We start from the raw sequence: 11,661 nt of genomic DNA on the forward strand, positions 1-11,661 counted from the left end.
TAGGATCCAGCACTAGCACTAACACAAAGCACCAACACAAAGCCCAAATTCACACAGCTATAATGCATGACTCATCTTTGAAACATTGCCAAGTTCTGGGAGGCATTCTATAGTTTGTTTGCGTGCATCTCTTTCTTTCAAGATCTCATTAAGCCCTCGCAGTAAGATTTCCAGAAGGATAAAAGTTATTTAAATGAAAGCAGCTTGTAAAAACCTGCCAGGTGTTGCATGGAAGTAGGGAATATTCAGCATATTTGTTTTTTTTTCAGGTATGGTCTGTATCTGCAATACTTGGTCCCATAGTTCCTGGCTTCTGCTGAATGCTAATTAGCTGACGTCTTCTTATTTTTGAAGTAGCCTACAAGCCTAGAAATCATATTTGAAAAATAATGTAAATTATGTTTGGCTGATAATTAAACTTTACCAGAGGTGGTTAAAATAGAGAGTTTACCTTTCAAAAGTCATGCTACTTGTTTATCTTTGGGTTCTTTTCTCATCCTATACGAGGAAAATAGGTAGCTTGCTTACATTTCTGTTTACAGCCACTTTCCCCTTCAGGCTGAAACGTTTTTTGGGGAAAGGGGGGCAGAGGGAGAAAGTAGAACTGTTGTGTAGAACTGGACTCACTGTAATCTGCTTTTAATATTATGTTCTCTCCCTTTATTGAAAGGTAGCAACAAGTGAATAAAATCTAAAGAAAACCTTCAAAAACTTGTAACAATTGCTGTCATAGCTTCTATTGTAGTGCCTTGGATTTGCAGATATATTCAAGATATAGCAAATGTGCAGCAAAGCTTGTTTTGGTGTTATAGGCACTCACATCACTCACCTGTAAGAGAGAGACTTTCTGTCAGTTTTCTAGCATAAGAGCTGGGTAGCCCCTGTATCTGCAGGGAAAGTGAATGAAATGAAAAAGAATGTGAATGTAGATCTTGGTTCTATGTTGTTGTTCAGTGCTGCCTCATTGGTTGCCTACTCTTGCTTAGACAAGGCTTACACCTGGTCCTTTAAAGTCAGCTTACCCTTACCTTCTTTTTAAATTAAAAAAGAAATAAAAAGTGAAATCTCCAAATGAGTTTTGTTGTCACGGCAACAAAAGAGGCCGTATGCTGCGAGAGGGCCCCGAGTCCTGTGGCAGTTTATCAGGCCAAGTTTGCAGCCAGCTTTGATGTTTTCTGCAGAGGGTGTAAAGTCATTTATCCCCTGGCTGGAAATGGCACTAGAAAGTTGGTTGACTTTCCTCTCCTCTGTCCCTATTGTTTCAGGCCTCTCTGCATGGGAAATGCAACACCCCATTCTCTAGTGGCTGTCAGACACCATGTGGCCCATACACGATGAGAGATGTCAGATCTCAATGTCTCGACCAGTGATGCTGTGAGATAGCTGCAGCTGTGTTTTCCAAGACAGAAAAGGAGCAAGGTGGAGAAGAGCATCAGCAGTGCCCATTGCCTGCATTTCAGCCAGCTTGATTTGTCCTCAAAAAAAAGGTACTTCATTTCATTAGGAGGATAAGCCTTTCTGTATAGAAGGTCCAGTTATATCTTGTTTATCCTTGGTTTCTAGCTGGCTTGCTGTTGCCCATGCTTATTTTAAAGGGAAAGAGTTCAGTGGGCTGAAAAGCTATAGGTAGCAAACTTCAGATAAGCAGTGTGAGGCTGCCTGAACCCCATTCCTGATGGTAGTGGTGATACTTCAGTTTTTGCAAGTTCCCTTTTTGTGGCACTGTTGCAATTTGAAGGGGGGGAAATTTAGTAAGAGATGAATCCCTCAGCTAATCCTAAGAGATTAGAGGGACTGGGGATGGCTGGACTCATCACTTAATAGAGGTACCGAATACTGTGGTGACTATAGGCCTGACTCTGGGAGCTGAATTTACAAACGGTCTGTTGACCGTAGGTCTGATTGCCTTCAAAACAAGTAGTTGAGTTCATGAATAGCATGATTTATTCAAATGCAACATTTACAAAGCAGGTTTCAGGTGTCTGTACAGGAAATTCTCTACTGCAGCATGGGGTTCTTTGCTAGCTCTCATGTACAAATGTGCAATTCTCCCAAGAAGATGCGAAAGGGATCTCAACCTCAAGGAGTCTCCTCAGGCAGTGTCCCCACCTAAGGAGAGGAAAAGCGTTCAGCTCCTCGATCAATCCAGAAGTTACGATGGAGTCTTCCCTCTAACTTCTTCCCTCCTTAGTTCACCTTTTATATATATATATATATTTTACAGTTAGGTGGAGCTTGAGTGACTCTAGTCATACTTACTTTTGTTATTGATTGGTTAAAAAGTCTCTCAAGCCAATCAAAAAATCTAGAGAGCATGCTCAGTGAGGAGCGTTGCACCTTGGAGGCAGGTAGCTTTTGGGATGGAGGTGTGTGTTGGTATCTGCCACCATTGTTGGCCCAGCACCAGACATCTTCTCATACTATGTGACTTATTAGGTGCATGGCACGACCGGGTCACCACCTTTGCAGGGAGTCCAACAGAATCTGGCCGCGGTGTCTTTGCTCCGATACACCCCTCCATTCACTCATCAGCTGCACAGCACCATCAGATTACTACCTTTGCAGGGAATCCAACAAAGTTTGGCCGTGGTGTCTCCATTCTGCTCCACTCTCCATGTACTCTTATTAGCATGTGCTAGCAGGGCAGATTGTGTTGCCGAGGGAATTGTGGAGGAGTAGATTCTGTACATACTAGCCATCCTGGAGGTGGAAGCTGTCTCTTACCTCAAGTAAGCCTCTGTAATGCCATAACTTCTGTTAGGCCCTGGTTTTTCTCAATTTTCCCTTTCTCGAGCAATTTTTCCACAGGCACATCAATAGCGAGAGTAAGGAACAAACCTAGTGTGTTTCCCGAGCTGGAACAGGATGTCTCATATAGCTGCAACTAGCTAGCCTTGAGTGAGATCTGTGCTGCAATTCGGTTACAGTTCAGGTATCTAGTGTGGGATTAGCTACCTGATGCATGCAGCAAAAGAAGATAGAACGTAGGGGCAGACAGTAATTACTGTTCCTAGAGCTCTTCCAAATGAGAGGCAACCAGCTCTACAGAAATGGAGTCATTTGCTTTTGGAAAAAGTTGTCACACTTGGAAAAGAGAATGGAAGACAACCAAAAAAAAAAAAGAAGTGTCAGGATGTCTTCAAAGACACTTTCCCCAGTAGCAAAACCTTTTCCTCATCAGGATTTATTAAAATATAAACATTTTCTCCAAAGGAAAGCAAAGTACAAAGCACTCCATCAAAATGTAATCTTGAGTGATTTCATTCTGGTAGCATGCTTTCTCTGACTGAGGCTGCATGGTACCAAACAGCTCTTTCAAAAGTTCACACCAAATGCCTTCTGTGTTTGAGGAATTTTATGTGAAATAAATCATTCTGATTTCCGAAATGAAAAAAAGTGCCTACAAAGGCCATAGAAAGGACTAAAATTGTGATCTATAACTACATAGTTTGTACTGGTGGCTAATTGCTATGTGCTGGGGTTTTAAAAGTTTTTAATTTATATATGCAGAGTTAAAAAGCTGAAGCGGAGAATTTAGACATCTGCTGTATTCAGAGATGCAGGAGATCAACCTGAAGCCATGCAAGAAGCGGGTGGGCCAGCACTCTCCATTAGCCTGTCCTTCTGCGTCCTTGACACCCATGCTGGGAACAGAGAGGACCTTCTTGTGCAGCTTTGTCATCAGAGAGGTGAGAGTCAGTTGCCTTAAAACAGCAGTGTTCCCTTTCTCTGGATTTTGCACTTGTTTGGGTTTGGATATACTTGCCAGTCTCAGAGAGGAAGCACGGAAAGTTGGCATGTTTGGAGATGGGCCGTTTTTCACCTCTTTTTTAAGGATCCCTTGTGCCATGGTAAATGGTGTCAGGATGTCAAATCTGCATGCCAGTAGTGAGTAGGGACTTCTATAGGATGAGGATGTTATGCTGTTGTGCCTATACCAGAGATGTGCTGTGGGCTGCTTGTGTAGTTCCTGTGGGAGGGACTGTGGAGAGGAGAAGTTGTGTGTGTGCAGAAGGGAGAAGGTCTGGCTGAGCTGTGCCCTAGCTCTTTCAGGGACTAAAGATCCGTCACAGGCCACATAATGGCAGCTCACATGAGAGTTGTCAGGAATCTGTCTTTGAAGTGTAACCAAAATCTAGCCTCTGTGAACCAAGACAAGCCAACAGCCCAAACAGTCAAACAGACTAAATCCCCACCAGCTCCCTCTAGGACAGACATCAACTACCACATGCAATGCAGAAGAGAATTCAGACCTGAGTCTTTGATACCATCTGAAAGTATATTGATTTTATTTGCTGCTTAGGGAAAATCTGCCTCTGTTCCCTCATGCTCTCTCATCTTTCCTCTTATATTCATACCACAGTTTAATTTTTAGCTTGCATTGCTCATAAAGATCTAGGGGATTAACTATTGCTCTACTGGGAGTGCAATGGTAGGATGGAGGGTTTTGCGCTGCTCAATACAGTGAATGAGTGGAATTAATGGAGCTTTCAAAGTAACCAGAGAGGGACTTGTTTAAACCAACAGGTTTCCTGTAGGATGAAGAGAAGGAAGGCACAATCTACAATAAAAGGGAGGACTTAAAAGAAAAGTATAGAGTGCTTGTTAGTTCCAGATGCTAGCCAGAGATGAAAGAACCTGGTTCTCTCCGATACTTTAGCTTCATTGGCACTGCCCTGTATTCGTGCCATAGCCAAGTAAAAGCACAAAATGGGAAAGCAAAGCACGTGGCTGTACAGCCCCTTCAAGTTCTTTGCCTCTTTCACAGTAGGCTGAATATATTAACGACAGGGATTTGCAGACATATAGGGTGGAATTCACCTGGACGTCCAGGGCCAACATGAAGGCTATACATCATTTCTCTCTTGAGGTGGTGGTTCACAAAGTGTGTGCAAGAGCGTTAGGGCTCTGGATTGCTCCAGAATCAGGCCTTTATTTATCTCTGATTTTCTGCACCGAATGTCAAAATAAAGTCTGGTGCAGTGCACAATTAAGCATGAGATCATTGTCTTTTAAAGACATTTTAAAGGCCATTTTTTGTTACAACGAATGCTACTCTCTGCAATTGCTGAAGCTGCAGTGCTCACAGCAAGGTGATACATCATCATCTACTGCGTTTTAGGCAGTGACTGTGAGCAGGTCTGTCGCTAACAAGAGCTAATGGTTTTATACACAAAGCAGATTCTTTTCAAAGGAAGGCTTGAAATCAGTGACATATTCTCATTCAAGAGCATTAAAAAGTGCAATGGACTCCTGGTGTCTGAAAATACATGCAGGTAGCAAACAAGCCAATGTGATCCTCTAGCCAGTTCCAAAAGACACATATTTTTGGATGAACCAAAGAAATGAAAGGTGCAGCCCTGGGAAATACTGTGCTCCTCTGAAATGAAACCATAAGAGCATGAACTATTTGAACAAACATAGCTGATACATAACAAGAATCTGAAAACAGTTACTTTCTTAACAGCTTTCGGGACAACAATCTTTCTGGCAGTAGGTCTTGACGGCTGTGTGAGTAGGTATTTCTACCTGAATATAAGAAAACTGGAAGAGGGTATCTTGTGTAAAGGAAAAGTATTGTGGTGCTGCATTCTCTCTTTCCCACAAATGCCTTGCATCCAGACAACTGTTAATTTAATACAATTTGTAGCCACAGAGGAGCAGAACAAAACCCAAAAATGGGACCAAACTGGTCCCATCCAAATGTAGCTTGCTGCCATCTCCAGATGCTTTGCCTGGTAGGTTAAACTCATGTGAACAGAATTGAAATAGTCCCAGTTTTACTCTAAGACATACGTTAAAGTTTACATTAACCTCAACACTTGGCAGCGCATATTTTCAGATTCCCTTTCTCTTTTGAAAAATTTTACCTTAGACTCAGGCTATTTGATTAGATCACTAAACTTCATTTAGAAGTGGCCAGAGGTGAAAATATTAGCAGCAATGGAAAGATTCATGCCTTTTAATGTAGGCACAAAAATCTGAACCCTCAGAAACTTAGCCTGGAGAAGGTAGTTTGCTGTGGATAACTTTGTAGCCAACTATTAAAAGGACTGCCAAATAAAACACAGTTAGCTACACATAAACCAATATGGGGCCAATTATGTATGAAAGTTATTATCCCTAAAATGGTAAAAGATGCATTTGTTCTCCACCGATTCAGTGATGCGCCTTAGTAAAATAATTTACAAGGAATGACTAAAAATCAGTGTGACTGGAGTGATGATGATAAAAACCTGTCCAATTTGATAATGTGTGCACTGACTGCATGAAAGCTGCCTGCAAAGTGCCCAGTGCTTCAGTGACTATTGCTGCTCATCTCCCATTTAAATCAATTCTGGATGAGCATTTAAATCCATTCAGCACAAGCATTTACTTGCCTGTGGAGCAAGTAGATGTAACATCGGACTATGTATGTAAAAGAGCGTGCCCCTTGCTAAAAGCATGAAGAGAGGCACAGCATCTCAGACAGACACAGTGGGCAGCCGAGAATGTTTAGCCGATCTGGATGATTTGGTGTTGCAGGCTGTTGAGGCGTAGGGTCAGGGAAGATATTCCACATTAGGGAAAGAATAAGTGAAAACAGATAAATTTCTTGATTAAAATTGCCAACTGTCAACCTCAGAACACAGACACTGTTAGCCCAAACACATCTGGGCATTGCCTAAAAAGTTGTCCTAGCTCAAATGTGGAGACCTTTGGTCTGCATTTGGACTAGCTGCTCAAAGAACCTACTTGAAAAATTTATTTGCTGTTTGTTAGGATTTTTTTTGAACAACACAGCTCCGTTTGGATGGCTCTGTACAAATGCACAGATTGAGTCAAGTGTTAGAAATAGCTTCCTGGAACTCAAATTGTTTTTTAAAATAAGCAAGTAAATATATGCATGGGTATAAGTAATACATGCATGTAGGCATGACTAGTTATTTTTGTTCTTGCTTATGAAATTATCTCTAAAAGTATAAGGTGCTTTATTATTAGCATTATTTATAATTTAAAACGCTAACAGGGGCATAAAGCATTAGTTCATTTAACAGGCCATGAGATGGTTAGAAGGATAATAGAAATCTCAGACAAACTGATCTCAGGTAAAATGCAGTTGTTTGTATTTGCTATTCACTCCCTGCTTTTTCAAAACAGTGAATAAAAATGGGTTGTCTTATTAGGCAAAAGTACTATCAGTAACAAGGAAAGTTACCATCTCACACTGAAGAAAACATAGAGCCCAATTTTATGCCCCTCCCATGGTTTGACTTCAAAGGTAACATAAATAACACTGCAGTGAGCTTGGAGGCGGATTCCACCCACCATGGGCTGCTAGAAATTCACAGGGCCCAGGTTCCTTTGCAGGAACTTTCTGCCCTTGCATCTTTCTTTCTCAGGAAAAAGACACTCTGCTCTCTTACATCTAAACAGTCAGTTTTGATCTAGTGGTCGAGTGATCCAGCAAAACACCATCACCTTCCTAAAAGGCTCAGCCTCTTGATATGGGGCTTATTCCCCAGAGCAGCCTTACCCTGAGTCAGGGCCCAGAATCTGCTCTGCAGCAACAGCTGCTTTCTGCTTCAGTTTGTCTTTTCTGAGGTTTTATGGAGGCAAATTATTTCACACTTGTATTACACTCTAAGGGGAAGAGGGAAACACCCTCTCCAGATTGTCACACAGAAAATAAAACGCAGCAGAACAAACACACCCGGCATACATTGCCCACCCCTCCATATGGCTGCCTCGCTCCTCAGTAACAGCCATCACGGGTGCCGTTTGCTGCTAGTCTTGCATGCCGGGAGAAAACAGCCGCAGAGTCCTGGTTTGGGAGGAGGTTCAGCGAGATCACAGGGACAAGGGACATACTGAATGGACAATTAGCTGACAGTACGAAAAATTTAACTTTTTTTTTTCCTCCAATGGATCTATTACTTTAAAAGATGAATAGATGAATGGCTCAAGAGTTTCTTTGTATCTAGGAGGAAACAGGACATAACTGTAAGTGATGTATTCCGTAAGCAAGAACTGGAGGCTTAAAACCTGAAACAGAAGTTCCCAGCCACAAATGGTTATGATGTTACTCTTAAAATTATATTGGTAGGCGTTGGTTGGAACTGTGTTATTATCATGTTCTTAATACTTCTTTGCCTTAGTCCTTCTTGTTTGGCTCTTTTGCTTTCTTAGCCTGATCAGTATGACAAATGCCCATTTGTGCAGCTAGTAGCCAACTTATAACTTAGGAAAGTGCAGAAAAAAAATCAAGTGCAAAAAAAATCAGCTCTGTGACAAGGTGGCAATATTTACAAAACTACAGGCATTTATAGTCCTCGTTATAATTGAGATAACTAGTGAGACAAACTAGTTGCTTACCAATTAGGATCATATCTTTGGGCAAAGTAAGATTTTGCAGTAAACTGGATATTCCCACCTGTGCTGCATCGCCTGTACAGGATCGACACAATCCCAAGTGTGTGAAATACAAAGAAATGGTGTTTGATTCACAAGGCCTGCCAGGCATGAGCTGCTGTGCCTCAGCTATTTGAGATGGCAGCTGGCAGCTCCAAAAGCGCCTCATGAGGGAACAGTCACTATTTACTTCCTCAGTAATACTGTAATGTATATGCCTCCTGTGGTGACTGTACATTTTTGCACAAATATACTGCACATGGGAGAGAGGATTTGAATGCCTGTGGCTGCCCAGAGGGGAGTTTATGTTGCTCAGCTTCAAAACCACACAGCTTTGCCGTTTTTCACTTTGTAGGTGCCTACGCCCTGCAACTTGCAAAAAATCAGACCAGACTACAAAATTACTTCAGGCAAAGACCATTTGCGAAGCATTATTCTCAGCAGAGTTACTCTAAACTAGACGAAAACAAAACAAAAAGACAATGTGTAGACCATCTGCGAATGCTCCTGCTTCTATACTGCAAATCCTGTATTCACCTTGGAACAACAAGGCTGATGTCCTTCCCAAGGTGAGCTGGAGTATCTTGCCTTTTCCATGGGAGATGATTATCACAAGTGTCTTTATATGTGCTCTGATACAAGCAGTAAATGGTAGCCCTCTGGCTATCAAAGGCTTGGCAATTTTCTGTCCTTACTTTCTCACCTAGGAGTTCAGCTTTAGATTTGAGATGCTCTCAGTGCATTTATTCCATCTCAGATTCAAGATGGCAGCCCATGTATCTGACGCAGTGACTTTTCACTAGCACAGGGCACAAGATCAATATGGAAAAAAACGTAAGAGGCCTGACTCTAAAAATGGAAGGTACAGTGCTGAGCTAGACTGCGTCGTCTCCTGTAATGCAAAATGGTGACTTCTGCAGGGGCTGCCAGCAAATGCATGGATGGATCTGCCTCATGCTGCACTTCTTTTCAGTGCCAAATGGCATCTGCAGTATGTACATAAGAAGTCAAAGGAGGTTTCCATACGCACAAAGAAATCCTGGTGTGCAGGCATGACTATGGAAGTGACAGTATAGAACTTAAAGAAATCCTTTAAACATCTTAATATTGAGCAGCTTAAAGGACCACTCTGCATTTACATAGGAGAATTATTTTTGTATGACCATAGTTTCTGCCTGAGTCAGCAAGTGCACCCCTATTAGTGATGGATCGAAGCAGTCAAGAATTAAGGTAATTTGGTTCTTGCAAGTTTTTTGAAGTTAGGAAGACATATAGAAGAGAGTGGCCTTGGAGAGGGTACCTAACTTTAGGCTTTAAGGTGCCTGACTTTATACTTTAGACTTCAGGCTTAAGGGAGCCCTCTACCCTCCATCTTCACTGCAGTGGAATTAGGCTTTGCTCCTTGTCATTGGCAACATGGTTAATTTTCCCCTTATGCAGATCATAAGTGAAACACCAGCACATGGCAGTCTAAGGCGAGTTCCCATATTTAATTTGTTTTGTAGGACTAAGCCTTGCTCTTCTGTCCTGAAAGTCCATGGAGAGACTTTAAATGACCTGAGTCAGATGAAATAAAAGTTAAGAGTTAAGAGAGTTGGCAGTTTGTTTTTGTGCTTACCCTTGAATTTAAGAAGCATTCAGTTAAATTAAACATCTGAAATGTCAGAGTCCCTGCCCATTTAACCTCTTGGTTATATATCATGGTAATCCGTAGTGCTAGTTTGCTTTTCAGTTTAAAATGAAATAAGTAGAACTCGATCATAAAAAACCTTGCAAATACTTTTCCCTGCATCCAATACAAATCTTCATACATTTCCATTTAGGAGAAATCTTAAATAAGAATTGAATAGATTTTTACTGGCATATTCTGATGATATTCGAGGAGTAGGTGTAACAAGCTGTGGAAACTAAGAAATTAAGAAAAATATTGCAGTACTGTCAAGAGTAGGTGTAGACATTTTGTACCTGCTAAACTAAAATGATGGGCCTAACATTTAAAATAATATACTGATGTAACACTCAAGCAGAACAGGGATTTAGATAGACAATGATCTTTCCTCTGCTGTCTAGTTTCCCTAATACTAGAAGGAAGCTAAATGCTTTGCAATGCAAATAAAGTGACGAGAGGATGGTATGAAGGTGTGATTCATCTGAAAAAATATTTCACTTAAGCAACCTTTGCAGGCAGGATATATCCCCTATTTGATTTATCCCACCTCCTGCCGGTGCCTCTGTATGGTGCAGCAGCACAGGATTTCCCTGGCTCATAGGCTCTACCTTGGGTGCCTTTCCCTTCAGTGCAGGTTCATCCCAAGAAGGCAGCATGACTGGGATATTTCCGTTTTTATTGCTGCTGTCTGCTGGGATTACTCTTAAATTAGGGAGCAGAATTGTTGTCAGCTGGATCCCGAATCTCTGGATAATGTAGGATGGCATAAAGCCATCGTTATTTGAAAACAGCGTGTGTGTTGCAGCAGCAGGACAGCCTCGGCGGAGTCACTCTGGGGCTGCCCCAGGGCCACACACGGCTTGATGCACCTGCAAGAATAAGGACTATTCTTAGGTGATGAAATGTTTAATTCCTTAATTAAGCATCTGACAGATCAAATAAATTATGAAGCTTGATTTCGGAAGGAAAAAAAAAGAAAAATTAAAGCCCTAGTAAGTGCGTGCAAATGAGAACCAAAGCAGAAGCAGGTGCAGTGAGTGAAAAGCCAGACTTCGCGGTGACATGTTTCTCGTGTAGTAGAAAACTGGGTGTTTGAACCTGTTGAAGAGCAGATATGCGCTGCGCTTTGTGATGATACTATTCACATTAATTAAGGCTGAGTCCTCCTCATGCAACTCCCACTGATTCCGTAAGGGTTCCAATTCAAGTCAATGTCAGGAGAAGTGTGCAGGGGCTGCAGGCACGAGCCCTTTCTGCTCTCAGCAGCCACATTTGGGTACTTATTAAATCTAGGATTTGCTGAACAGACTGTACTGCAAAACCATGCTAATTAGCATCTAAAATTCTTGGAAAGCTGCCATGGATTCCTGGGAGCTGTCTACATTAGCGGAAAAAAATAGTTTGTCTGAAAATGTTTGTGGCATAACTTGTCCTCTGCAATGATTTATGCTGGACCCATGTAGCCATCCTGGGCTTTGACAAAGCTGTTTTGGTGTTCTCCCAAGACAGCTACTCCTGTTTGTCTTTGAAGGAGCAAGGATTCCTGGGAAACTCCAACAAGTGGATTTGCTCTAGAAAGGAATGATCCTAGCCTAAAGGTG

The sequence above is a fragment of the Tinamus guttatus genome, unplaced genomic scaffold (genome assembly GCF_059628265.1).
Source record: "Tinamus guttatus ecotype Peru unplaced genomic scaffold, ASM5962826v1 Tinamus_guttatus_pri_ptg000246l, whole genome shotgun sequence".
Classification (NCBI taxonomy): domain Eukaryota; kingdom Metazoa; phylum Chordata; class Aves; order Tinamiformes; family Tinamidae; genus Tinamus; species Tinamus guttatus.